Source organism: Palaemon carinicauda, chromosome 25 (genome assembly GCF_036898095.1).
Source record: "Palaemon carinicauda isolate YSFRI2023 chromosome 25, ASM3689809v2, whole genome shotgun sequence".
NCBI classification, from domain to species: Eukaryota; Metazoa; Arthropoda; class Malacostraca; order Decapoda; family Palaemonidae; genus Palaemon; species Palaemon carinicauda.
In genome coordinates, this window is record NC_090749.1 from 92,446,326 (window position 1) to 92,473,246 (window position 26,921).

Sequence of the window (26,921 nt, forward strand, 5' to 3'; positions counted from 1 at the left end):
GCAGACAGAGCTTGTCGCAATACAGCAAGCATTAAAATACTCTATTGAAAATGAGGAAGGACCAGTAGTCATCCATACTGATTCACGATCCTCAGTGCAGGTCCTACAGCAGGACAAAATCAAAGAAAACAAATCCCTGATAGCGGACATTAAAATCCTCTTACATCAACATAATGAAAGAAACAGACTAGTAACTATAAACTGGATCCCCAGTCACATCGGGATACCAGGGAATGAAAAGGCTGATGAGCTAGCCAAAAGCACCAAACACATTCACAATGTACAGGTGCACATACAGCCTGCACTGCAACAAATCAAAAGCAAAATAAAGACACAGCTCAAGAACAACCTAATCAAGGAACTACATATGAGGATAGAGAATGGCTCTCCCTCTGCAACATGGTACAAATGGGCATCGGAACTAGAACCCCCTCCCATAGACAGATACACCCCAAGAAAACTGGCAGTATGTATACACAGACTCCGGCTGGGTTACAAAGCAAACTGGGAACTCCTAGATGACATCCAGACAAGGTGTGAACACTGTGATGTCATACCACAACAAGCTCTCCTGCACTATCTACTAGAATGCAGAGAAACAGCACAGCTACGAGGTCATCTACTTGTAGACACCAACACACCACATGCCATGAAAGAGGCAGCCACACTGGCAAAAGCAATTGTCGAAAGCATAGACACACATGCACAGTTGCTTTCAACACTACCTCCACCAAGGTAAGACCTCCTCATTCCATGCACCATCTCATCCCCTCATTGTAAGGCTCTATTCACATCACCCCCTTTCACTTCTCAACTAATCTACCACTTAAAATCTCTCTGCAGGGACCCTAGGGAGTAAAGGGTTGGACAACCCCACCTGCACAATTTTTCTCTAATCTTCAAAAGCCTTACACCCCCACTTTTCAAACTACCACTATCCGAGAAATGATGGCCCTCTACCACTACCACCATCATCCTTACCCTATCCACATCTTTTTCTACTACTAAAAACCTTTCAAATTTCCATTAATGCAACTACCTTAAAAATTTTTACAGATCACCTACGGGCCAACCAAGGGAAAGGCCCGTGCCAACAACAAGTGTTGGCTTTAATACCCCAACAACAATAATATCTAATTCGCTACGGGCCAACCAAGGGAAAGGCCCGTGCCAACAACAAGTGTTGGCTTTAAGTTAATACCCCAACAACAAATATCAAATTCACTCGTATACTATTCAAATAAATCCCATTTACTTTTGGAAGGAGAGACCAACTTGTGTCTCTTCTCAGAATCATATCATGAATAAGTCTACAGTACTTCAAGATGCACGACTTCGGTAACGGAAACCATAGTCTTGACATTAATGGATGCAACACATCCAAGTCCAAAATTATTGATACAATCAGAATCTATTTCCCTGTACCCTAAACTTTACTTAAAACCCTACGCATGATTTTTCACATCACTTTGTAGTAATGATGGAGTCCTTATGCCTTAGTTAAATATACTTCTTCTATTCCAAGTTTATTTATTAGAAAATAAACTCTAACTCAAAATAGATTACTGCATTCATGACTCCCTGGGCCAATGAACTCTTAAGAGGACATTCCTCTTGTGTGATGTCTTATCAAATCAGGAATCAACTTCTTTTGTTATCACTAAAATCCACAGAAGGAAACGAGTAGATAAAATGCAGCGAAATACATATAACAAAAATATTAGGATAAATAGACTTTTCCTTATCAGTATTAAAATATATTTTTTAATTACATGACATTTTCTTTATTAAATTCTTCCTGAAAAGATAAGTAAAGCCATTCTTAAACTAATGATTTTGATAAATTATGCAAAATAAAATAGTGGAGACATCAATTAATTCATCTGGAAATCCTCAGAAACATTAAAGTCTCAAGAAGAAACTGAAGAAGGTTTAATTCTAAGTTGTTTTTTAAATGTTTCGATAATTATTAATGTGGATGTGACAATTGAAGGAGAATTATGTTCCGTCTTTGATATACTCTGGATACTTAAGGATATTCAGGACAGGTAGATCTTGCTGTAGGATGTGGGACACAAGGTTTCCATGGGTGGTAGGACCAGGGATTAACAGTAACTCTTAAAGGAGAGAGAGAGAGAGAGAGAGAGAGAGAGAGAGAGAGAGAGAGAGAGAGAGAGAGAGAGAGAGAGAGAGAGTATCTGTTCAAACTCAGAGAAGTGTGTGATTACTAGAACATACTTTCATTGAAGTTATTTATATCAGAATCATGAAGATTTCATAATTCCAACTATATCATTTTTCTTCTGATTTTAAGGCTCTAAGTTATGGTAATTGGATGTGAAACTACAGATAATATATATTACTAAAACAAACAGATCAGATCCCAATATCCTGCAAGCAAAGAGTTGGAACTCAGCCATAGAATTAAAAACCCAAAATTTAACCCAAATTTCTAATCAAGTCAATATCAAAGACGTTGTCAAATAATCATATGATATTTTGTATTTAGGCTTGTTGACATATAGAATCCTTTAAGGTCTTGTGTCATGGCGTCTGCTTCTGGGAAAATTGTCCCCAAATAAGGAAAATCTGGAGATTTCGAGGACAAGTTTTGGAAATTATTACGAAGATTTAAGCAAAATTGTATTGTTTATGGTTGCAAAAATTCCTGAGGGAAATTACATAGCACATTATAAATATAAAATATATGTAACACGTAGTTTAGACCATGTTGAAGAATGCTAGGGGGAAATTGGCTCTCATTTTAGGGAAATTTGATATCTATTAAGTTTGTTTAGGGATTTCCTTTCATTAACAACATGGCTGATCTAGTGGTAACACTATACACAATATCTTCGTCAGTCCACAAGTTTTATATATTTTCGTGCGTTTTCAGTGACTTTGCTGTAAGTATTAATGTTATAAGGCCTATAGAGTCCTTTCAATGACGTCACTGGGAATCGCCGGCGGCCATACTGGAGGACATACAAAGCGAAAACATGGCGTTTTTACAAGCAGAAACTCTATCTAATTGATGGCCGAGATCCATGCCAGATGCAGAATTCATTCAGTCAAAATATTGAGGATTTTCCCAGTACTTCATACATTGATATGGTGAACTACTTGGTACTGTCGGCCAACCCAGAACATGAGTGGGCATACATTTCCATTGAATAATCTGCTTCCAGAATTTGTTGTTTTTCCCTTTAATGCTTTTAAGTCCGAAATTAGATAAACACTGGGCCAATGAAGAGAGTGTTTATAATTATATAGCTAATATTGATCATTTAGCCTAATCTTGTGTATTATGATTTTTGATTGTCAAAATGTATGTAAAAGTTTTGCATTATAATGTCAAATCTTTATCGTTCATGCCTAACCATTTTGTTTGTGTTTGGTTACAAATGCTATAATTTCTTATACAGGCTACATATAAACATATGATGGACAAACTCTATTGTAATGCTCTTGGATGACCGTTTTGCCTCCTTGCAATTAAATGCGCAAGTTTGATTATTTTTTTGATGTTTCATATATAATCTGAAGATCCCTCCGGGTTAAACCAGCTTAGAAGATATTATTATTATTATTATGTATAATCTATTTTTATTCATCACATGGGCCTGTATGTCTGCACAATCTAATACGCAAATTAAAATAAATATAGATATACACTTAATTATATATAGGCATGAGCACCTTGACGAAATAGAGACCTAGGTTAGTAGCCTTTGTTAATATAGCCAATATGGGTACTTTTAATTTTTGTTTTGAAAATCTGAGATGCCCCTTTTGATGTTTAAAAATTGAGATGCCCCCTCCCCCACACACTACACACTGAACTGACGATGATACTTGTGAAGTCACCCATGCGATCAGATATAGCATGTTTACACAGGAATAACGATACTTTTAGGGCCTAGCCGAGATTGACCTGATATGAAATGATCAGAACAGATACGTGCGTAGGGTAGTGAGGATTCGCGTAGATCAGCCCGTGATATTCTGGTCAATCACAACGTCACGTCTGCGCTTGGATAATTCTTCTGTATCTTTGTCCTGATTCTGAATAACTGCCGGTATGCGGTAGAAACTCTTGTCATCTCTTTCTCCTCGATTCCCACAGCCAACAATAGCGCAAAAACTGGGCATTGTGTGAATGTGAATGTGATGAGATGGCTAAATTTCAACAGTTCAACCACAGCTATTCACTGAACGCATCTTTGTTTGTCCTCCAAGATGGCGGACCGGAAGTTTGATGACGTATAATGAAAGGACTCTATTTCAGTTGTTAATTCTGGTATACAGTTTTTATTTATTGTATTATAAGTATCATATGTTCATCGCCCTTATAGCAGTCTTAACTCAGAAAAGATCAAAATATGGATAAATATTTACCCATATAGCTACCATAGATAAAACATGCATCCTTAGGCCTACTCTTGCATTGACATCCCGTAGAGCCTGACTCTTACATGCCCTACTGAGCGATACAGACGTCAACCTTTCCAAATTTAGTGAAACAATTCTTTGGGAATGACAAGTTATATATATAGATTTTATGATTTATATTGACTAATCTTTTCTAGTAATATTGAATTACATATATATATATATATATATATATATATATATATATATATATATATATATATATATATATATATATATATATATATATATATATATATATATATTAGAGTAAAAGTGTTACATCCCATATTCCTCAAAATAATAATAAAAAATATATCATAATTCTCCTTAAATTCAGGTTCATCATTTCTCATTTGCTGTTCTTTTTTTGGAAGGAATGGAAAATTAAATTAAATATATTTTGCCCACTTACTGAATCTGCCACTGTGGATATATATTCTTTGTACCCTCTGCTTTAGGCATCTCATTTGTTGGTTCAAATTTAACACACCCGGTTTTGTCACTTGTGCCACTCAATAGTCTGCATATATTGAATGAATGCATTTGAATATCTTTTTCATATTCTGATTAAACTGATAAGTTGGAAATTATGAAAAAAGAATTTGTTAGGAGGATATCCCTTAAAATGACTCTAGAAGAATAGACAGTATCGTGTAAGAATTGGGAACATTGGCTTACAGGGGAGAGACTATAATGTCTCTTCACCTCTCAAAGATACAAAGCTACAAACTGAAAACTCTGATACAAAAGTGTTAAGTTTTCACAGCCGAATTGAAGCCTAGACTCTTATAACTGGTGATATGAAACCTTGAAAAAATTTTTATACAATTTTTTTCTAATATATCGTGATATGATATATTTTTAATAAATATACTTTAAATATTAAAATTTATGATGATTATACAGTTTTATTTAAGAATATTTAAGAATATTAGTCCATATCAAATATCATATCGATACTCATTCCTCGAAGCAAAGTTTTTTCCAAAGTCAAACAATAAAATTTCATTTTTTTTTTCCGTGGAAATTCCGAGAGAATTAAACTATATGTTTTAGAAAACTCTATTGTAATAATCCATCTGTTATTCATTGTGCTTCTGAATATATAAAGTGTAGGAGATGAATAACGGCAATATAATGTATTAATAGAAATATCAATATTAATGTTTTCAAAAACTCTAAGCTGTGAAAACAAAAGTTTCGTTAACCTGCAAAGCTTAACTTTAGTTCAATGCAACTTGGAGGAACAAGGAGATATTCAGATAAAATTATCAATATTGACTGTTATTATCAAAACAAAACCAAAATTATTTTATATAATATATCTAATAAATTCTATAATAAAAAAAATATATACCATATAACAAAACATTACTGGGCAATCTAAGAAGCAAGCAAGCTGCTGACGCAAGAGCCCTTGCCTTACATAGGGTAAAGCAAGCTAACAAACAAGTACGTTGATAATGATGAATGAAAACCGAGCAAGCATTCAATTTTGCCTAGAGCAAAAGCTTGTAAGTAAAAGCAGAAGCTCAAGACAGCCTCAAGTAGCAAATGCTTAAGCAAAAATCAATTGCTTGATATCATGTGATTAATAATTATCACCATTTGCTACCTTTTGCTTGATGGACTTGTAACCTTTGCTTAAGGGCCCAGCCACGTGCGATTATCTTGGCTAGCTAAAATTTTCAATTTAACTCCGGTCCTTCCTCTCGCCATGACTGTTCCAGGCCTTGGCCATTTCACAAGAGAGTTGTGCCCTTTTCAAGCCCGCCATTGTACAGAGCTCTTCACTTCACTTCACTTCCACTCCCAGGTAGGCTTTCAGCTTGTCAGTGGAATCAGTTGTCTTCTCCACTCAATTTTGTTTTCAAAAATTCCCTCTCTTTTCTGCTGTTTAATTGTTGGCATGTTGTTCTTTGTCAGAATCTCTTCAATTCCATCCCTCCAGCGTTTACGTGGTCTACCTCTTGATCTCCTCCCACCAGGCGTCCAGTCCCATCTCTTCCTTGCAATTCTATTTCCATCCATTCTCATTAAATGTCCCAGCCATCTCAGTCTTGTTCACCATAGGAGATACCTTTGCTTAAGGGCCCAGCCACGTGCGACTGTCTTGGCTAGCTATAATTTTCAATTTAACTCCTGTCATTCCTGGCCAACAGAGTTATGTTGCGACCCATCTCAGAATCTGCACCGTGTTGGAATATTCTCATTTGGTGCTGCGCAATGTGAAGATTCCTAGATCGTGCGACCAAGTTGGAATCGTATTTTGGTTGCTGTGGAGTGAAACAGATTCACGTAAATACGCTGACTGACTCGTTTACCTTATATGGCAATAGGTGTTTTAACATTATTAGGTTCTATGGGGTGATCTCCTTGTCGTATATGCAGTGATCAGGCTATTATGTAAAGTCAGGTCATTATGTGTGTTCAATGTGTTTCTATTACATTTTAGGGGAGCCAGGAACTGAAGACAAACACAAAATTTAGAGGACAGGAAATCAACTACTTTATTAGCCGCTAGGTGGCGTACACAAAGTTATCAGTTAAGGTTTCACACATGTATTCTGTAAGGCATCATACAAAATCCCCCTTCCTTGGAAAGGAACAAAAGTATCAAAACTTGGTCAATACCATAAAATGCAAAATCTCTGGGAGAGTATCATGTAAAGGACATGATAACCAAATGAAAAATTCTCCGGGGAATTATGTGGATGATACAAATTAACTGAATGTGGTTTACAGGGTTTCAATTCAAAATATTATCAGTAAGTATTTGTGTACCTTAGTTAATACTTTCTAGATTCATTTGACAGAGGAAAATGATCATGATTTATGGGCAAGAAGTATTAAAAAAGTTCAATCAGTACGCAATTCTTATATAGTAAAAAAAAACATAGTATTTACTGGCTGGATAGGGTAGACTGTCCATGCCAACTGACTGGCTATCAATGATGGTTTATTCTGCCATCAGTATAAATAGCTCAGTGCCTACACATTTATATTTGTGTGATAAGTCGTTGGGTAGGTTTCGGCAGTCTGCTAGAGTGGCGGGTTGGTTGTTGATTGGTTGCTGATGTTCGGCCTCGAGTTCGAGCTGGCGAAACCTTAGATGGTGTGGCGACATTTCCAGCAGGGATGGTCTGAGCTGCTGTTGTCTTGGGAAGAGTTTGCGGTTCCGTTGGCCCTGCGTCATTCTCAGTGGTGTTTCCGAGCCAAGCAGGGCTACTTGGGGAATCGGAGAATGTGACATGACGCGGACGCAAGAGCACACGATTTCGACGTAGAGCTCGGCCGGTGTTGTCGCAAGTGATGGTGTAAGATCTTGGCTCTGGGCCATATCCAATGACTGTATCGGGAGACCACGTTTTTCGAGCGGCGTCCTGGTAGAAGATAGGTTGGTTCGGTAGGAGTTCAGGCAACTCCTTGCTGTGTTCATTGTATCGTTCTTGGCTCGCTTCCTGCCTACTTGCTTGGTATTCGTCAAACTTGTTATCGCTAGGTGTGCGGTTGCATGCGGGCAGGGTTGTTTGTAGCTTCCGTCGGAAGAGAATTTCCCTGGGTGACGGGAGCTGAGGACCGAGGGGTGTCGTACGGTAGGCTAACATTGCCCTATCTGTGTCCTCTGCAGATTTACGGATAAGTGCCTTCACGCTACGGATGGCACGCTTGATAAATCCATGGGATTTCGGATGTAACGGGGAGCTGCTTATATGCGTAACGTTGTGCGATTTGAGCAAATCTTGGAAGGGTTGTCCAATAAACTGCAGGCCATTATCGGTAATCATCGTACTGGGTATACCAAATAACGAGAATGTGCTGCTAGTCATCTGAGCAACTGTTCTGCTTGTTGAGTCAACACTTAATTGGTGAATGATGGGAAACTTGGAGTAGTAGTCGGCGATAATCACATAGTTCCGGTCATTTACGGTGAACAAGTCCATGCCGAGGGTGTGCCACGGTTGGTTCGGGAGGTTTGGAGTGATGGCTTCCATGGGCTCCTTGGGTTGTGAGGCTTGGAATGTCTGGCATTGTTGGCACTGATTGACGAGTTGTTCGATATCGCGGTTAATACCTGGCCAGAATAAACACATCCGCGCACGGGCCTGACATCGCGTGATGCCTTGGTGACCTTCATGAATAGTTTTGAGGTACTGTGTACGCAGACTTTCCGGGACCATGAGCTGTTCACCCTTGATCGTAAGACCGATTTTGATACTGAGTTCGTCGCGATATGGCCAATATTTACGGATCTCGGCAGGCAAGTCTCTCTGCTTCTCGGGAAATCCGCTGATGATATACTTCTGCAGTAGTACGAGTTCGTCGTCACTAGCTGTTGCGCCTCTCAGTTCCGCTAGCTTGTTGTTGCTGAACTGTATATAGCACACTTTGATATTCAAGTCTATCGGCTTATCGGCGCCGTGTTTTGGGAGTCGCGATAAGCTGTCGGGCAAAGTCATCTCCCTCCCGGGTTTGTTCTTTATATTGTAATCGTAGCGCTGAATACGCAGGAACATCCGTTGCAGCCGTGCTGGGGCGGCAGTTAAGTTCTTCTTTCTGATCATTTTGAGTGGTTTGTAATCAGACTCGATGACAAATTGTTTGCCGTAAATGTATGTATGGAAACGTTCGGCACCGAAGACGCATGCCAATAGTTCACGTTCAATGTTGGCGTAGCGCATTTCGGTGTCTGTAAGACTTTTCGATGCAAAAGCAATAGGTCGGCCATCTTGAAGTAGTGCTGCACCAAGGGCTTCTTGACTTGCGTCTACTTGGATTACAGACGGCTTTGACGGGTCAAAGTAAGTGAGAGATCCTGCTTGTCAGATAAGCTGTTTTACAGACATAAAGACTTCGTCGTGTTCAGGATGCCACTGGAAATCAATGTCCTTTTGAAGTAACTTGCGCAACGGGGCGGTGTGGTCACTTAGGTTGGGTACGAACGGTGCCAGATGGTTCGCCATTCCGAGGAATGATTGTAGTTCACTGATGGAAGTCGGCGCTTTGACCTGGGCGATGGCTTGGACCTCGACTGGGTCAGGTCGGACTCCACTTTTGGAATAGATGTTGCCAAAGAATTGTACCTCTGACACGGATATCGCGCATTTCGTGGGGTTAAACACGAGTCCTCTCTCTCTAGCTCGATTGAAAAGTGTGGATAGTCTCTCGGAATGCTCTGCTGGTGTGGATGCGTATACAATAATATAGTTCGCAATCGACACAATGCCGGGTAGCCCTTGCAAGATCTCGTCCATCGCTCGCTGAAACAGATCCTGACTTACGTTGAGTCCAAAGGGGAGCCTTCGGAAGCAGTACCTCCCGAATGGGCTGTTGAATGTGGTCAGCAGCTGGCTGTCATGGTCGAGTGCGATGCACCAGTAGCCATGCTTTGCATCGAGCTTGCTGAAAACTGTTGCACCAGCAAAAACATGTGTTAGTTCTTCCACAGTCGGCGTGTGGTGTTGACCTCTCTTTAGAGCACTGTTGAGGTCTTTTGGATCCAAGCATATTCTGAGAGATCCATCGGGTTTTGTCACATATGTAATACTGGACACGCAATCGGTGGGTTCCGCTACTGGACGGATTACTTCAAGACCCACCATACGATCGAGTTCACTTTTGATCTGCTCGCGTAGTTGAATAAGCGCTCATCTCGGCAGGTATCTTACTGGGTTTGCGTCATCCTTCAGAGTTAGTTTCTGCTCAGAGCTGAATTTACCGATACCCTCGAACCAGTCAGGGAAGTGTCTTTTCATGTCTTCCAATGAGGTATAACGCACACTACTGTTGGATTGAGTAACGACACAGATAAGCATGACTAGACCGAGTTTCGTGCACATGGGTAGACCAAAAATAACAGGACCATCGGTCTCGGCCACATAGAACTCACAGTTCGCCCATTTATTTTCGGCAAATTTGCACGGCAGTACGAGGGTACCGTGCTGGCGGATGACGTTTCTGTTGTAGGAGGTGAACGTCGTCTTGGACGGAGTTTTAGATGTCGGGATGCCGTCCGAGTTGACATAGCAAGGGAATATGTTACGGAATGTCCTGGGTGGAAGGATGTTACTCTGCGCACCGGTGTCGACCTTTCCGCGCAAGTTTGTTGTGCGATAAGGGTACGGCTCGATTTTTAGCGATGCGTAAGCTTCCGATCTGTTGGCATCATTGTTCACTGCATGGAAAGACATGCTTTCAAAGTCACTGCTAAGGTCGTACGTATTCACGGTGCTAACTTGGCGGTCGAATCGCTGTTGCGGCTTTAGCTGTAATTGGTTCGCATTTGCGCTTGACTGTGATCGGCTGTTCTGAGGTTTGGAGCATACACTAGACTTAGAACGGTCTCGCTTAGTGTTTTGACAAGCCTTTGCCCAGTGACCCGTTTTCGAACACAGTTTACACATATCGTCTACGGCGGGACAGTCCTTGCGGTCAGTTTTTTTGCTTTCGGACGGTTCTTGTGTCTCGACTTCGCCTTCTGAAGGGAGTCGATGGATTTGTTGACGTGCCCCAATTGTTCTAGCTGGGCCTGCGTTGCCTCAAAAGTTCTCGCAAGATTGATTGCTTTGTCAAGCGTGAATTGTTTCGGAACTTGGTCCAAGAGCTTTTTTCTTACTGTGGCATGTGCTGTACCTTTGATAACCTTGGCGATGAGGTTATCTTCAAGGTTGTTTCCTTCAAAATTGCATCGTTGAGCCTGCACCTTGAGACGGTTGATATAGCTGTCAATTGGCTCCTCCTGCCGCTGTATGAGTTCACGCAGCTGGAAACGGGCGAGCCTGAAGTTTGACTTGGGCTCGAAGTAGTTAACAAACGCTTCCCACACATCGGTCGGACTAGAACGTTGCTCATCCGTGAGGTGAGTCCAGTTGTCAAAAATCTCTACCGCTTGAGGCCCCATCCAGAGGAGTATGTAGTTTACTATCTCTGGCCCCTGTTTGCAAGTGTAGGTGTTAGTGGCAAGGATCAGTTCGCAATATCTTCTGAAAGTTTTGAATGAATGTGGCAAGTTGGAACCTTGCCAATCAAAGCTGGGTGGCTTTATGCCCATCAAGTCATTTGTGAATACATATGTTGGGTTGCCCCCTACCGCACCTGGGTCATCATCCCCCATCTTCAGGGACTAAGAATGTCACAGTTCACAGGTAAACACAAGTATAGAAAGGTCACTGAAGCCAAATGTTCAGGTTTTATAAGATGGCGGCATCCATAAAACTCACGTGGTCCAGGATCTGGGGTAGTTGATGGTCTGCCACAGTGGCTAGGCGTGATGGCAGGGACTCTAAGTCGTTGAGAAAGATGGCTGGGATCTTATTCACACATTGATAGTTCGTTTGGCGTGTAAATCACTCACTCACTGCCACCATATTACATTTTAGGGGAGCCAGGAACTGAAGATAAACACGAAACTTAGAGAACAGGAAATCAACTACTTTATTAGCCGCTAGGTGGCGTACACAAAGTTATCAGTTAAGGTTTCACACATGTATTCTGCAAGGCATCATACAACATCCTCCTTCCTTGGAAAGGAACAAAAGTATCAAAACTTGGTCAATACCATAAAATGCAAAATCTCTGGGAGAGTATCATGTAAAGGACATAATAACCAAATGCAAAATTCTCCGGGGAATTATGTGGATGATACAAATTAACTGAATGTGGTTTACAGGGTTTCAATTAAAAATATTATCAGTAAGTATTTGTGTACCTTAGTTAATACTTTCTAGATTCATTTGACAGAGGAAAATGATCATGATTTATGGGTAAGACGTATTAAGGTCAAAAGTTCAATCAGTACGCAATTCTTATATAGTAAAAAAAACATAGTATTTACTGGCTGGATGGGGTAGACTGCCCATACCAGCTGACTGGCTATCAATGATGGTTTATTCTGCCATCAGTACAAATAGCTCAGTGCCTACACATTTATATTTGTGTGATAAGTCGTTGGGTAGGTTTCGGCAGTCTGTTAGAGTGGCGGGTTGGTTGTTGATTGGTTGCTGATGTTCGGCCTCGAGTTCGAGCTGGCGAAACTTTAGACGGTGTGGCGACATTTCCAGCGGGGATGGTCTGAGCTGCTGTTGTCTCGGGAAGAGTTTGCGGTTCCGTTGGCCATGCGTCATTCTCAGTGGTGTTTCTGAGCCAAGCAGGGCTACTTGGGGAATCGGAGAATGTGACATGACGCGGACGCAAGAGCACACGATTTCGACGTAGAGCTCGGCCGGTGTTGTCGCAAGTGATGGTGTAAGATCTTGGCTCTGGGCCATATCCAATGACTGTATCGGGAGACCACGTTTTTCAAGCGGCGTCCTGGTAGAAGATAGGTTGGTTCGGTAGGAGTTCAGGCAACTCCTTGCTGTGTTCATTGTATCGTTCTTGGCTCGCTTCCTGCCTACTTGCTTGGTATTCGTCAAACTTGTTATCGCTAGGTGTGCGGTTGCATGCGGGCAGGGTTGTTTGTAGCTTCCGTCGGAAGAGAATCTCCCCGGGTGACGGGAGCTGAGGACCGAGGGGTGTCGTACGGTAGGCTAACATTGCCCTATCTGTGTCCTCTGCAGATTTACGGATAAGTGCCTTCACGCTACGGATGGCACGCTTGATAAATCCATGGGATTTCGGATGTAACGGGGAGCTGCTTATATGCGTAACGTTGTACGATTTGAGCAAATCTTGGAAGGGTTGTCCAATAAACTGCAGGCCATTATCGGTAATCATCGTACTGGGTATACCAAATAACGAGAATGTGCTGCTAGTCATCTGAGCAACTGTTCTGCTTGTTGAGTCAACACTTAGTTGGTGAATGATGGGAAACTTGGAGTAGTAGTCGGCGATAATCACATAGTTCCGGTCATTTACGGTGAACAAGTCCATGCCGAGGGTGTGCCACGGTTGGTTCGGGAGGTTTGGAGTGATGGCTTCCATGGGCTCCTTGGGTTGTGAGGCTTGGAATGTCTGGCATTGTTGGCACTGATTGACGAGTTGTTCGATATCGCGGTTAATACCTGGCCAGAATAAACACATCCGCGCACGGGCCTGACATCGCGTGATGCCTTGGTGACCTTCATGAATAGTTTTGAGGTACTGTGTACGCAGACTTTCCGGGACCATGAGCTGTTCACCCTTGATCGTAACACCGTTTTTGATACTGAGTTCATCGCGATATGGCCAATATTTACGGATCTCGGCAGGCAAGTCTCTCTGCTTCTCGGGAAATCCGCTGATGTTATACTTCTGTAGTAGTACGAGTTCGTCGTCATTAGCTGTTGCGCCTCTGAGTTCCGCTAGCTTTTTATTGCTAAATTGTATATAGCACACTTTGATATTCAAGTCTATCGGCTTGTCGGCGCCGTGTTTTGGGAGTCGCGATAAGCTGTCGGGCAAAGTCATCTCCCTCTCGGGTTTGTACTTTATATTGTAATCGTAGCACTGAAGATGCAGGAACATCCGTTGCAGCCGTGCTGAGGCGGCAGTTAAGTTCTTCTTACTGATTATTTCGAGTGGTTTGTGATCAGACTCGATGACAAATGGTTTGCCGTAAGTGTATGTATGGAAACGTTCGGCACCGAAGATGCATGACAATAGTTCACGTTCAATGTTGGCGTAGCGCATTTCGGTGTCTGTAAGACTTTTCGATGCAAAAGCAATAGGTCGGCCATCTTGAAGTAGTGCTGCACCAAGGGCTTCTTGACTCGCGTCTACTTGGATTACAGACGGCTTTGACGGGTCAAAGTAAGTGAGAGATCCTGCTTGTCAGATAAGCTGTTTTACAGACATAAAGGCTTCGTCGTGTTCAGGATTCCAATGGAAATCAATGTCCTTTTGAAGTAACTTGCGCAGCGGGGCGGTGTGGTCACTTAGGTTGGGTACGAACGGTGCCAGATGGTTCGCCATTCCGAGGAACGATTGTAGTTCACTGATGGAAGTCGGCGCTTTGAGCTGAGCGATGGCTTGGACCTCGACTGGGTCAGGTCGGACTCCCCTTTTGGAATAGATGTTGCCAAAGAATTGTACCTCTGACACGGATATCACGCATTTCGCTGGGTTGAACACGAGTCCTCTCTCTCTAGCTCAATTGAAAAGTGTGGATAGTCTCTCGGAATGCTCTGCTGGTGTGGATGCGTATACAATAATATAGTTCGCAATCGACACAACGCCGGGTAGCCCTTGCAAGATCTCGTCCATCGCTCGCTGAAACAGATCCTGACTTACGTTGAGTCCAAAGGGGAGCCTTCGGAAGCAGTACCTCCCGAATGGGCTGTTGAATGTGGTCAGCAGCTGGCTGTCATGGTCGAGTGCAATGTACCAGTAGCCATGCTTTGCATAGAGCTTGCTGAAAACTGTTGCACCAGCAAAAACATGTGTTAGTTCTTCCACAGTCGGCGTGTGGTGTTGACCTCTCTTTAGAGAACTGTTGAGGTCTTTTGGATCCAAGCATATTCTGAGAGATCCATCGGGTTTTGTCACATATGTAATACTGGACACCCAATCGGTGGGTTCTGCTACTGGACGGATTACTTCAAGACCCACCATACGATCGAGTTCGCTTTTGATCTGCTCGCGTAGTTGAATAAGCGCTCATCTTGGCGAGTGTCTTACTGGGTTCGCGTCATCCTTCAGAGTTAGTTTCTGCTCAGAGCTGAATTTACCGATACCCTTGAACCGGTCAGGGAAGTGTCTTTTCATGTCTTCCAATGAGGTATAACGCACACTACTGTCGGATTGAGTAACGGCACAGTTAAGCGTGACTAGACCGAGTTTCGTGCACATGAGTAGACCAAAAATAACAGGACCATCGGTCTCGGCCACATAGAACTCACAGTTCGCCCATTTATTTTCGGCAAATTTGCACGGCAGTACGAGGGTACCGTGCTGGCGGATGACGGTTCTGTTGTAGGAGGTGAACGTCGTCTTGGACGGAGTTGTAGATGTCGGGATGCCGTCATAGTTGACATAGCGAGGGAATATGTTACGGAATGTCCTGAGTGGAAGGATGTTACTCTGCGCACCGGTGTCGACCTACCCGCGCAAGTTTGTTGTGCGATAAGGGTACGGCTCGATTTTTAGCGATGCGTAAGCTTCCGATCTGTTGGCATCATTGTTCACTGCATTGAAAAACAGGCTTTCAAAGTCACTGTTCAGGTCGTATGTATTCACGGTGCTAACTTGGCAGTCGAATCGCTGTTGCGGCTTTAGCTGTGATTGGTTCGCATTTGCACTTGACTGTGATCGGCTGTTCTGAGGTTTGGAGCATACACTAGACTTAGAACGGGCTCGCTTAGTGTTTTGACAAGCCTTTGTCCAGTGACCCGTTTTCGAACACAGTTTACACATATCGTCTACGGCGGGACAGTCCTTGCGGTCAGTTTTTTGCTTTCAGACGGCTCTTGTGTCTCGACTTCGCCTTTTTGAAGGGAGTCGATGGATTTGTTGATGTGCCCCAATTGTTGTAGCTGGGCCTGCGTTGCCTCAAAAGTTCTCGCAAGATCGATTGCTTTGTCAAGCGTGAGTTGTTTCGGATCTTGGTCCAAGAGCTTTTTTCTTACTGTGACATATGCTGTACCTTTGATAACCTGGTCGATGAGGTTATCTTCAAGGTTTTTCCTTCAAAATTGAATCGTTGAGCCTGCACCTTGAGACGGTTGATATAGCTGTCAATCGGCTCCTCCTGCCGCTGTATGAGTTCACGCAGCTGGAAACGGGCGAGCCTGAAGTTTGACTTGGGCTCGAAGTAGTTAACAAACGCTTCCCACACATCGGTCGGACTGGAACGTTGCTCATCCGTGAGGTGAGTCCAGTTGTCAAAAATCTCTACCGCTTGAGGCCCCATCCAGAGGAGTATGTAGTTTACTATCTCTGGCCCATGTTTGCAAGTGTAGGTGGTAGTGGCAAGGATCAGTTCGCAATATCTTCTGAAAGTTTTGAATGAATGTGGCAAGTTGGAACCTTGCCAATCAAAGCTGGGTGGCTTTATGCCCATCAAGTCATCATCCCCCATCTTCAGGGACTAAGAATGTCACAGTTCACAGGTAAACACAAGTATAGAAAGGTCACTGAAGCCAAATGTTCAGGTTTTTTAAGATGGCGGCATCCATAAAACTCACGTGGTCCAGGATCTGGGGTGGTTGATGGTCTGCCACAGTGGCTCAGCGTGATGGCAGGGCCTCTAAGTCGTTGAGAAAGATGGCTGGGATCTTATTCACACATTGATAGTTCGTTTGGCGTGTAAATCACTCACTCGCATCCACCATATTACATTTTAGGGGAGCCAGGAACTGAAGACAAACACGAAACTTAGAGGACAGGAAATCTACTACTTTATTAGCCGCTAGGTGGCGTACACAAAGTTATCAGTTAAGGTTTCACACATGTATTCTGCAAGGCATCATACAACAGTTTCCAGGGCGTGTTAGTTATTGTAGTATGGAATTGCCACCCCTATCTGTCACTGTGTTTAGGCCACTTGAAATTGTTGAATGTCAGCCTCTAATTCACAAACAATGGGGAGGGTGTTGTAGTTAATTAACTAGTATCATTTTTTATTCATTTGATATTTTTCAAACAGTGTGTATGTTAATTTTGTAATGATTCAAAGCACCTTTAACACACTATCAATTGTCATAAATTACAAATAATTTTTTGTTGCAATAATAATCACATCTTGATGTTGGGGAGTCAAAGAAAGGATATACAATCTGCTGGTAGTTTCTCATATTAATTTCAACAATATTCAATGCATGCTTCTTTGCATACATTGAAGAGCTATACGGTGAATGTCAGGTTTGGATCGACGAGCGTGGCTGAGAAGACGCTTTGCTTTGTGAGAAGGAGGGTTTCCATCAACCAAGCTTTCTTTTTGTTGTTGGGGCCATTGGTCCATAACAGTATCAGGAACTTCCTCAGTTAGAGGCACAACAACTGGTTGTTGAATGTCCTCAGCTGGATCCTCTTGAAAGATCTCCTCTTCTCCTGCCACACCGGTTCTTGCTCCAGGAAGAATGTTTCCCTTTGATTCCTCTCCATAGACAACTTGGAATGGGGAACTCTTTGTGTCTCACAAGTCACAGTGTTCATAGCAAACATCACTTTAGGGAGCCAGTCAGCCCAAGGGAAGTCATCACATTCATTGTCAACCCTCATCGCTGCCAATATCTGCTCGACTACCTTGTTCCCATTCTCAACACAACCTTGAGATTGGGAGTGACGAGGTCTTCCATGGACAAACAAAGTATCCCCTCCCCATTCTTCAAACAAAGTCTGCAAGACAGAGTTGATGAACTCTCTTCCGTTGTCCGAGTGGACATCTTTCACTTTTTTGTAGCCAGCATGAAGTGTGGATGTATGAATTTTGTGAACGGCATCATACAGCTGCCCAGCACGGAGGACCTGTTTGTACGAAGAAAACGCACCATCATCTTGGCATCCTGCAAAACAGACAAATGTTTTAAGTAAAAGTAATGAATGCAAAAAGTTGGAATTTTCACATTTTTGTGTTCAAATAATATTTTTGTTGGTCATGTTGAACCTTAACTGTCTCTTAAAGCCCACCAATTCTTAAATTATTAATTTGCAACCCAATTTTCATAGCAGAGTCAGTTTGTGTGCTTAGAAGTGGTGAAATGCTTAAAACCTTCCTGCACAAAGTTGGAAATTTTACATTTTAGTGTTCAAATAATAACTTTATTTGTTCATATTGAACTGTAACTGTCTCTTATAGTCTAGCAATTCTTAAATTATTGATTTGTAACCCAATTTTTATACCAGAGTCAGTTTGTGTGCTTAGATGAGGTGAAATACTTAAAATCTCCCTGCACAAAGTTGGAATCAATCTCTATCTCTACTAGGTATCAGTAGAAATATTTGATAACAATATGAAAACAAAGCCTATATCTAAGAATAGCCATTTCAGTTTAGTTTTGATTTAAATCAGATGATAGTTGGAGAGGTGGAAAAAAGATATTTAATTTAAACAATAGTTAATCCTTTTAAACCCCAAAAGGCATTAAATAAACATCCTTGGTACATTTCATCATTAGTATGGTTAAAGATCATAACTATGAACAATAGGCCCTATTTGGGATGTAATTTTCTCAAATCTTTCCAGGATAATGTTCATGGATTCATTATCCAAATACAACAAGGGGCAGAATAATGTCTTAGTTCACAAGAAATACTTTGATAAAATATGGGAGGGGTGAATAATGTGGAAAAAAATATTATTTTGATTGTTTAAAGGTAAATGGGCAAACCTTTTTTGGTGACCACAAGCACAGTCGTCAGTTCAAGGTCTGGGAGGTTGATGAGCTTGAAGTGCTTGTTCTTGACCCACCACCTGAGCTTTGCATCTCCAGGGAGATCCTTGTTGCCTTGGTCTGATGCCTGTGGTTGAGGTTGCTTGAGGATGTCGACGATGGTTGCTTGCTTCTCAGCGGACAGGATGATGGTGTTGTTGGCAGCTGAAATACGATCTAATTCAGCAGTCACATGTTGGTTGTGTAGATCCATGTTTGATTTTGCAACTCATTTGATGTAAATCAACTGTTGAAATAACACGTAAGTCTAGTTGAGATTACATTGCACTCACACTTAGTTTTACTTCTTTCAGGGTTTAAATTGTCTCAAAGTCAAATCAAAGAATGATTTAGAAAGTTTGGCAAATTACTCAGTTATTAGTTATTCCTAGACTAGATAATAATAAGTACTTAACTGGCAATTGCACACTTGTTAGCAGCTTGGCAGAAGGTCGTGACAGACAAGCACTTGACGTTAATGTCGTCTGCTTGTGCTTTATAGAGGCGTCAACACCCGCGGGAACCCAACACTGCATTCCAACTTTGCCGCACAAAGTAAGAATTCTAACATTGCGCAACCCAATTCTGAATCGGCGCAGATTCCAACATAGCGCGGAACATATTTATGATAACCGTGATATAATATGCAATAACTGTAAGGGAATCTTTTAGAAAACTAGTAGGAATACCATCTGTTCCGTAAGAATTACTATTATTCAAACTCTTAACTGTTAATATTATTGTTTTTACTGTAACTGGTTGCGGTCTAAACAATCTTATATTATTGCCAAAATTATTTTGAATGTTTCTAATATCTTCATTTTTGTACTTTTGTAGAATTTCCTGCGTTTTACCATAAGTTATTTTTCCTACATTAGCAAAGTATTGGTTAAATTGATCTGCTCTAGCTTTTGGGTTGTCGTATTCAATCTTTTTATTTGTTTTAGTAGATACAATATTATTCATAATTTTCCATGTTTCTCTGCGAGATTTACTTTTCTTGTTCTTGTCTTTGTTATAATAAGCTTTGGCAGTACGCATCTTCGAATTGATGAGTTTTTTCATTTCCTTATACGAATTGTTCAGATTTTCATCATGTCTATTCTGTTTAAGCCTTTCTTGCATTTTGTCCCTTTCAATCATACTGTTTTTGAGATCATTGTCTATCCAAGGTGCACTGGGTCTCCTTATTTCCTTCGTGGTTATTGGGGCACATTTATCTAAGGCACTATTATATACTTTATTGAAAATTCCTGTTTGAATATCTGTGTCGTCAGTATGCATGATTGTATCTAAAATTATTTTCTGGTCTAGCAATGTATTGCACAAAAAATCTGCAGAATAATATTTTAAACACCTAGAGGTTACCGTGACTGGTTTACGCTTTGGCTTCTTAAATATTATCTATGATAAATGAAATATGTTCATGGTCAGCTACAATACTTGGATTTACCTCGATTTTAATGACACTATCCTGCTTGTTTGTTATTAACACGTCTAGTAGTGTGGATGAGATGGGGCTAACTCTAGTAGGTTTATTAATCATTTGATTTAATTTGGTGACTCTTAAAATATAATGTATCTTTGTTGAACCTAACATCAAATCATCATTTAGATCACCTATTACATAAATTGATTTATTCTTTAGCGAAAAACCATTCTCAGACATTCCAAAATATAGTTAAAAGTATCATTTGAAGCATGCGGATGTCTATACAAGCAACCAATGATAAAAGAAGGTAGCTTACGAGATTGTACTGAGAGCCAAACCTCTTCTACCCCCTCTACTCTTTGAACATTAAGATTACAAATATTAACAGAAAGATCATTTTTTACATAAATACAACCACCTCCACCTCTACCTTTGTCACATCTATATATTGTATAATTAGGAAATTCAATGAGTGAATCAACAACATTCGGGGTTAACCAAGTCTCAGTTAAACATAATATATCAATATTTCTGTTTAAGAGTATTAATTCAATTTCAAATGTATATAGGGTCAGTCTCTAGGGCATTGTCCTGCTTGATAGGGCAATGTCACTGTCAATTGGCTCTGCCTTTCATGAGCGGCCTTTAAACGAAATTGAAGACAATGAGGATCCCTCTATTCATCAGAATCCTTTTCATCTATAAGTTGATAATAAATGTAATGGCATAATAAAAAGATAATAAAATTGACTTCAAATATATTAAAAAGGTAAAGAAAGAACAGAAGAGCCTCGACAAATGCAATTTCGAATCCACTTCTTCATTGTCATGGTAACAAAGTTGTCCAAAATCTCCAAAGGTTGATCCAGTTTCCAGAAGTTGCGTTGCCTAGATACTTTAATTGGGAACAATGAGCGACAATCTTGTGAAAGGATCAGAGAGGAAAGTTGTATTCAAGGAAGATGCTCGTTGAGTTAAAGAGTACTTGGAGGGAAGAGACTTGGAAGTCTCTTCACCTTTCACAAAGAGAACTGTTTATTGTATTGAAATGTACAGTATTTGTATTAACTACAACACGACAAATTCAAACTACCCTGGCGTTACTGATGACATAAAAATTAACAATATAAATTTATAAAAAAATTTCCTAATAATTTATAATATAATATATTTTTTGGAAAATTTAATGTTATATTAAATTTTTATTCAATTGTTCAAATTTACTTAAGAATATTAGTCCATATCAATTATTATATCTATACTCATTTCTCGAAGCAAAGTTTCTCCAAAGTAAAAAAATAGACTTTTTTTTTTTCCGTGGAGATTCCGAGAGAACCAAAACTATACGTTTTTGAAAACTATTTTATATGCAACAAGAAAAATAATAACTATTTTGGTTCATTTATATCAAGGGAAGTTAGCAAGAGAACGTAGGCCCTTATTTCTTATTCACAGCCCTATCAAAGCCAACAGAGCCAAGAGCTTCTCAACATGACACAGAAATTAACACCAATAAACATATTAGGAAATTAACATTATTTTAATGTGATGATTCATCTGTTATTCATTGTGCATCTGAATATGTAAAGTAATAACGAAAATATAATGTAATAATAAAGATCACAATATCAATGTTTTCAAAAACCTCTAAGCTGTGAAAACAAAAGTTTCGTTAACCTGCAGAGCTTAACTTTAGTACAATGCAACTTGGAGGAACAAGGAGATATTGAGATATAATTATCAATATTGACTGTTATTATCAAAACAAAACCAAAATGATTTCATATAATATATCTATTAAATTGTATAATAAAAATATATACCATATAACAAAACATTACTGGGCAATCTAAAAAGCAAGCTGATGCAAGAGCCCGTGCCTTACATAAGGTAAAGCAAGCTAACAAACAAGTACGTTGATAATGATGAATGAAAACCGAGCAAGCATTCAATTTTGCCTAGAGCAAAAGCTTGTAAGTAAAAGCAGAAGCTCAAGACAGCCTCAAGTAGCAAATGCTTAAGCAAAAATCAATTGCTTGATATCATGTGGTTAATAATTATCACCATTTGCTACCTTTTGCTTGATGGACTTGTAGCCTTTGCTTAAGGGCCCAGCCCCGTCCGACTGTCTTGGCTAGCTAAGATTTTCAATTTAACTCCGGTCCTTCCTCTCGCCATGACTGTTCCAGGCCTTGGCCATTTCACAAGAGAGTTGTAAGATTTTCAAGCCCGCTATTGTACAGAGCTCTACTGCAAGGATATATCCAGATGTGACTGCCAAATGTGCAAAAGTGACTCCAACTACAGCAAAAAGTCAACTCGCCTAGTTAACTGGTACCAGACACGTGTTAAAAGTGCCCACTAAAATGACAGCAAGCGACCCACTGCCAACACAGCTTTTAAATATAAATTTTATGGTATTTTTTTTCATATTTCAGGAAGAAATGTATTTATTACAAAAAATAACGATGTAATCAATTTTATAATATTAAATGAAAGATCAGTCAATATCAGTTATCATATCTATATAATTATTGTATTCATTTTTTAAGTAATATTTCTCCAAGTAGACCAGGTTGACGTCTTCCATGTTCCATAAGTCATAATATAAGTCAGGATCACTAAATAATTAAACAAAATTTTCTTTTTATAGAGAATCACAACTAAACATTTTTGTTATTATTTATGCAATCATAAAAGCGGCTATTTAGGCTAAATCCAGCCCACCTCCTACGTCATAGTTTACATTTTTTCTTTGGTAAAACAGAAGAAAAAGAAACATTTATTTTTCTCAATACACAGTGTTCACAAATGCTTAATAACAGAGAAAAAAGTAATCCAATTACTTAAAGATTTTTTATTATAAGTTGTTTGTTGATGTAAAAGGGCTGAGAGCAGCTCTTGTTACGTTCGTTCGTATGTTTGTATCCACCCTACTTGACTACCCACTGAACATGGCGCCCCAACGAGAACACAGTTCTTCCGGGAAATAGTTACAATTACATTGAGATTTTATGAGTTATTATTATCATTATTAGGCCTACTACTTAAAAGCTAACACCTTATTGGGAAAGCAAGATACTATAAGCCCAAGGGCTCCAACGGGGAAAAATAGCTCAGCGAGGAAAGGAAACAAGTAAATAAAAACACTACAAAAAGCATTGAACAAATAGAATAAGATATTTTAGGAATGGTAACAGCATTGAAATAAATCTTTTATACATAGAATAAAAACTTCAAAAAAGGAAGAGAAATGAGATAGGACAGCATCCCGAGTGTACCCTCAAACAAGAGAACTCTACCCTAAGACAGTGGAAGACCATGGTACAAAGGCTATGGCACTACTCAAGACTAATGAACAATCATTTGATTATGGAGAGTCCTTCTCGTAGAAGAGCTGCTTGCCATAGCTAAAGAGTCTCTTCTACTCTTACCAAGAGAAAAGTAGCCACTGAACAATTACCATGTACCATGGTCTTCCACTGTCTTGGGTAGAGTTCTCTTGTTTGAGGGTACACTCGGGATGCTGTCCTATCTTATTTTTCGTTCTTTTTCAAGTTTTTATTCTATGTATAAAAAAATTTATTTCAATACTGTTACCATTCCCAAAATATCTTATTTTATCTGTTCAATGCTTTTTGTAGTGTATTTATTTCCTTGTTTCCTTTCCTCGCTGAGCTATTTTTCCCTATTGGAGCCCTTGGGCTTATAGTATCTTGCTTTTCCAAATAAGGATGTAGCTTACAGGTAGTAATAACAATTGTGGCTGGGCTGATCACAAGGACTGAAGGACTAACCTCTCAAAACCATTGGGGAAGTAAGTAGAATATGGCTATATTTTAACAAATTTTATTATAAAAATAATAATCTAATACGAGAAACATGAAAATTAAACCTTTACTTGAGATACAAGAACATGTGCGTGACCAAAAAAAACTATGTCTGCATCGGACTCAAGATTTTAGCAAAATTAATTGAACATTTAAAAAGTTATCTCGATAAACTCCTTACCGAAACCTTTAGACGTACTTTACACAATAACACTGATCACCTGGCACAAGGATCGATGAAATATCAACAGATACAAACTTTACATAACTCTATCAAGACCTACATGGAAACCGACCTGGGTACACTAGGGTGGGGAGAGAGAACAATTAGATAGAACTTACTGTGGTTGGGGACGTCGGATCAAAGAGGCCGAGAGAGCCTCTGCAACCTCCGACGTCACCTTTTTCCCGCAATTTTTCCTAAACCCTAAATTTCTAGATTGGATTTTTTTATCATGTTACAATAGAATGACGTTATTTTTCTTTCTCTTAAATTACAAGTGGTTGATTTCTTTAGTCTCAGTGCCTCCCCTACCAGGCGGTTTCTCTTTTTGGTTCTAAACATTCTCGTCTTGAACGACATTCATTCGCCCGCGAGTTCTCTGGTCTCGCTCCAATTTGACGTAATCGTAGGCGGAGTCAAATGGCGGGAATTTCGATTGATCAGGTCGAAATTCTCGACATCCTCCACGCCCCAAAATAAGGAGCGATGAAACGTCGGTCAATTGGATAGAGCTGGACTCGGGGGGGGGGGGGGGGTTGGGGAGTAACTTACTCCGAGACTCTGTTAGGCTCGCTGCGTAGCGCTCCGCAACGACTCGAACAGAGTACGCACAATATACAACAGCAATGTTACCCCGGGGTAATAATCACAATCAATAATAAACATAGTCATACAACAGTTCAAATTAGGCAATGGGCCTAGCAATTCTAACGTACTCGTGTATAATACACATAAGGAACAGCAGAAATCAGTGATAATGTACACGTACATATTACAAAATTCAAATGGCAAGGCAAGTAGGCAATGGCCCTAAAACAAACCAAAAATAACAATGGGAATGCATACATGACAATTCAATGCAAAGGCAATTAGGCAATGGGCCTAAGACAATCAGAAAATGGCAGAAAATGGCAATGGAAATGCATACATTACAATTCATATGCAAAGGCAATTAGGCAATGGGCCTAACACAATCAGAAAATAGCAATGGAAATGCACACAATTCAAATGCAAAGGCAATTAGGCAATGGGCCTAAGACAATCAGAAAATGGCAGAAATGCATACATAACAATTCAAATGCAAAGTCAATGGGCCTAAGACAATCAGAAAATGGCAATGGAAATGCATACATAACAATTCAAGTTCAGTCTGCCTTAACTCACAATAATCGAGACTTATATAGCGCTGCTACATGCAGGCTGTTACTTGATGGAGTACAAGAGGGAGGGGCTGGTTCTGTGCAACGCTCGGTCTGTACGCACGAGAGACCATCCCGTCCCCGTTCTCCACCCCTACGCACTTCCAACTTCCGCAGATTCATGCACACCTCACAAACTCCACCCTCCCTACCTTCCAGATAGGACACGCCCCTTTTTCACTCATTGTTTACAGCTAAGTTTTATATATCGTCACCTTTCAGCGGACAGTCCATCAATTCTCGCTGTTTCGCGGCAGCCCTTCTCAATGGGCGTGCAGAACGTCCTTGTGCGTTCGTCTGCTCTGATTCAGTTTCATTTTCATTTTCACTTCTTTCACTAACTGCATAGTTCTCACCTTTCTCGTCGCTGTCATCCGTTCCTGTGGCTGGTTGTTGAGTTGTCGTAGCTGGTGCCATATCCTGGTCGTCCCCAGACGTCTCCGCTATCCCTGGCATTCCGGCTGTCGAACTGTACGCGCCCTCTTCTCCGTCATCGCCGTCGTCTTCTCCTCCGTCATCGCCGTCGTCTTCTCCTCCATCGTCATCCTCAGAGGGGGCTATTTCTAGGGGAACCAGGTGGCTGACAGCTCGCAGCGACTCGACACCCTCAAACAACACTTTAGCCGAACGCACGACTCCATCGTCGTCAGGATACGTCTCCACGACACGTCCCAGAGGCCATGTCGCTCTTTTCTTATTCTCCTGCTTAACTAGCACGATGTCTCCTGGGTGCAGCTTGGAGGGTTCCCCGGGCTGACAGTCGTGCCGAGCTCTCAAGGCACTCAAGTATTCCCTTCTCCATCGTTCTCTGAACGCCTTGAGTGAATCTGTCAATCTTATGGAACGATCACGTAGCTTCCGAGAGGTGAAGGTTGCGTTGAGATGGTCGTCCGGTAAGATTGGTGCCATGAGGTGGACTTGGTGTCCTCTTATCAAATGGGAGGGGGTGAGGACTTCATCCTCGCGCTCGTCACCGCTGTACATAAGCGGCCGACTATTCACCACTGCTTCTGCTTCTTTCACGAGGGTTAGCACGTGGGCGTCCGGCAGGTACTTCTTTCCGAGGGCTATCTGGAGGGTCCGTTTCGTTACTCCTATCAAACGCTCGAAGAACCCACCTTTCCAAGGTGCACGGGGCGTCTGAAACCGCCACTTTATGCCAGTTTTCCTCAGGAACTGCTGGACTTCATCTTCTTCGTAAAGTCCCTGCAGGAGGTGGCTGGCAGCCTTGAAGGTTTGATGGTTATGGGACATGATGAGCTGTGGGGCACCATGGGTGGCACTAAACCGTCTTAGTGCCAACACGAATTCTTCTGCTTCCAAAGAGGGACAGAAGTCAAGGTACACGGCTCTGCTAGCCATGCAGGTTATGATAAGTATATATCCTGGCCGCGTTTTGGTTTGAATGGCTGCTGTGTGGTCCACTCCGACCGCTGTGAATGGTTTTGTGAGGGTGATCCTTTCCTCTGGCAGGGGGGGGGTGGTGGTGGCTCTCTCGTTAGAGGCTGGAAGGCT

General features: G+C 41.0%; 2 protein-coding genes across 3 annotated transcripts in view; one reads left to right on the top strand and one right to left on the bottom strand.

Moving 5' to 3' along the window:
- The window catches only part of LOC137618708 (zinc finger protein 454-like), a 584,206-nt gene that overhangs the window by 137,212 nt on the left and 420,073 nt on the right, over nucleotides 1-26,921 (bottom strand). The gene's annotated exons all lie outside the window — the stretch shown is intronic.
- Nucleotides 2,829-26,921, top strand: part of LOC137618710 (ketosamine-3-kinase-like) — a 504,853-nt gene continuing 480,760 nt past the window's right edge. Inside the window, exon 1 of the transcript XR_011039810.1 lies at nucleotides 2,829-2,906. The gene's annotated coding sequence lies outside the window, so the exon portion shown is untranslated. The remainder of the gene's footprint in view (nucleotides 2,907-26,921) is intronic.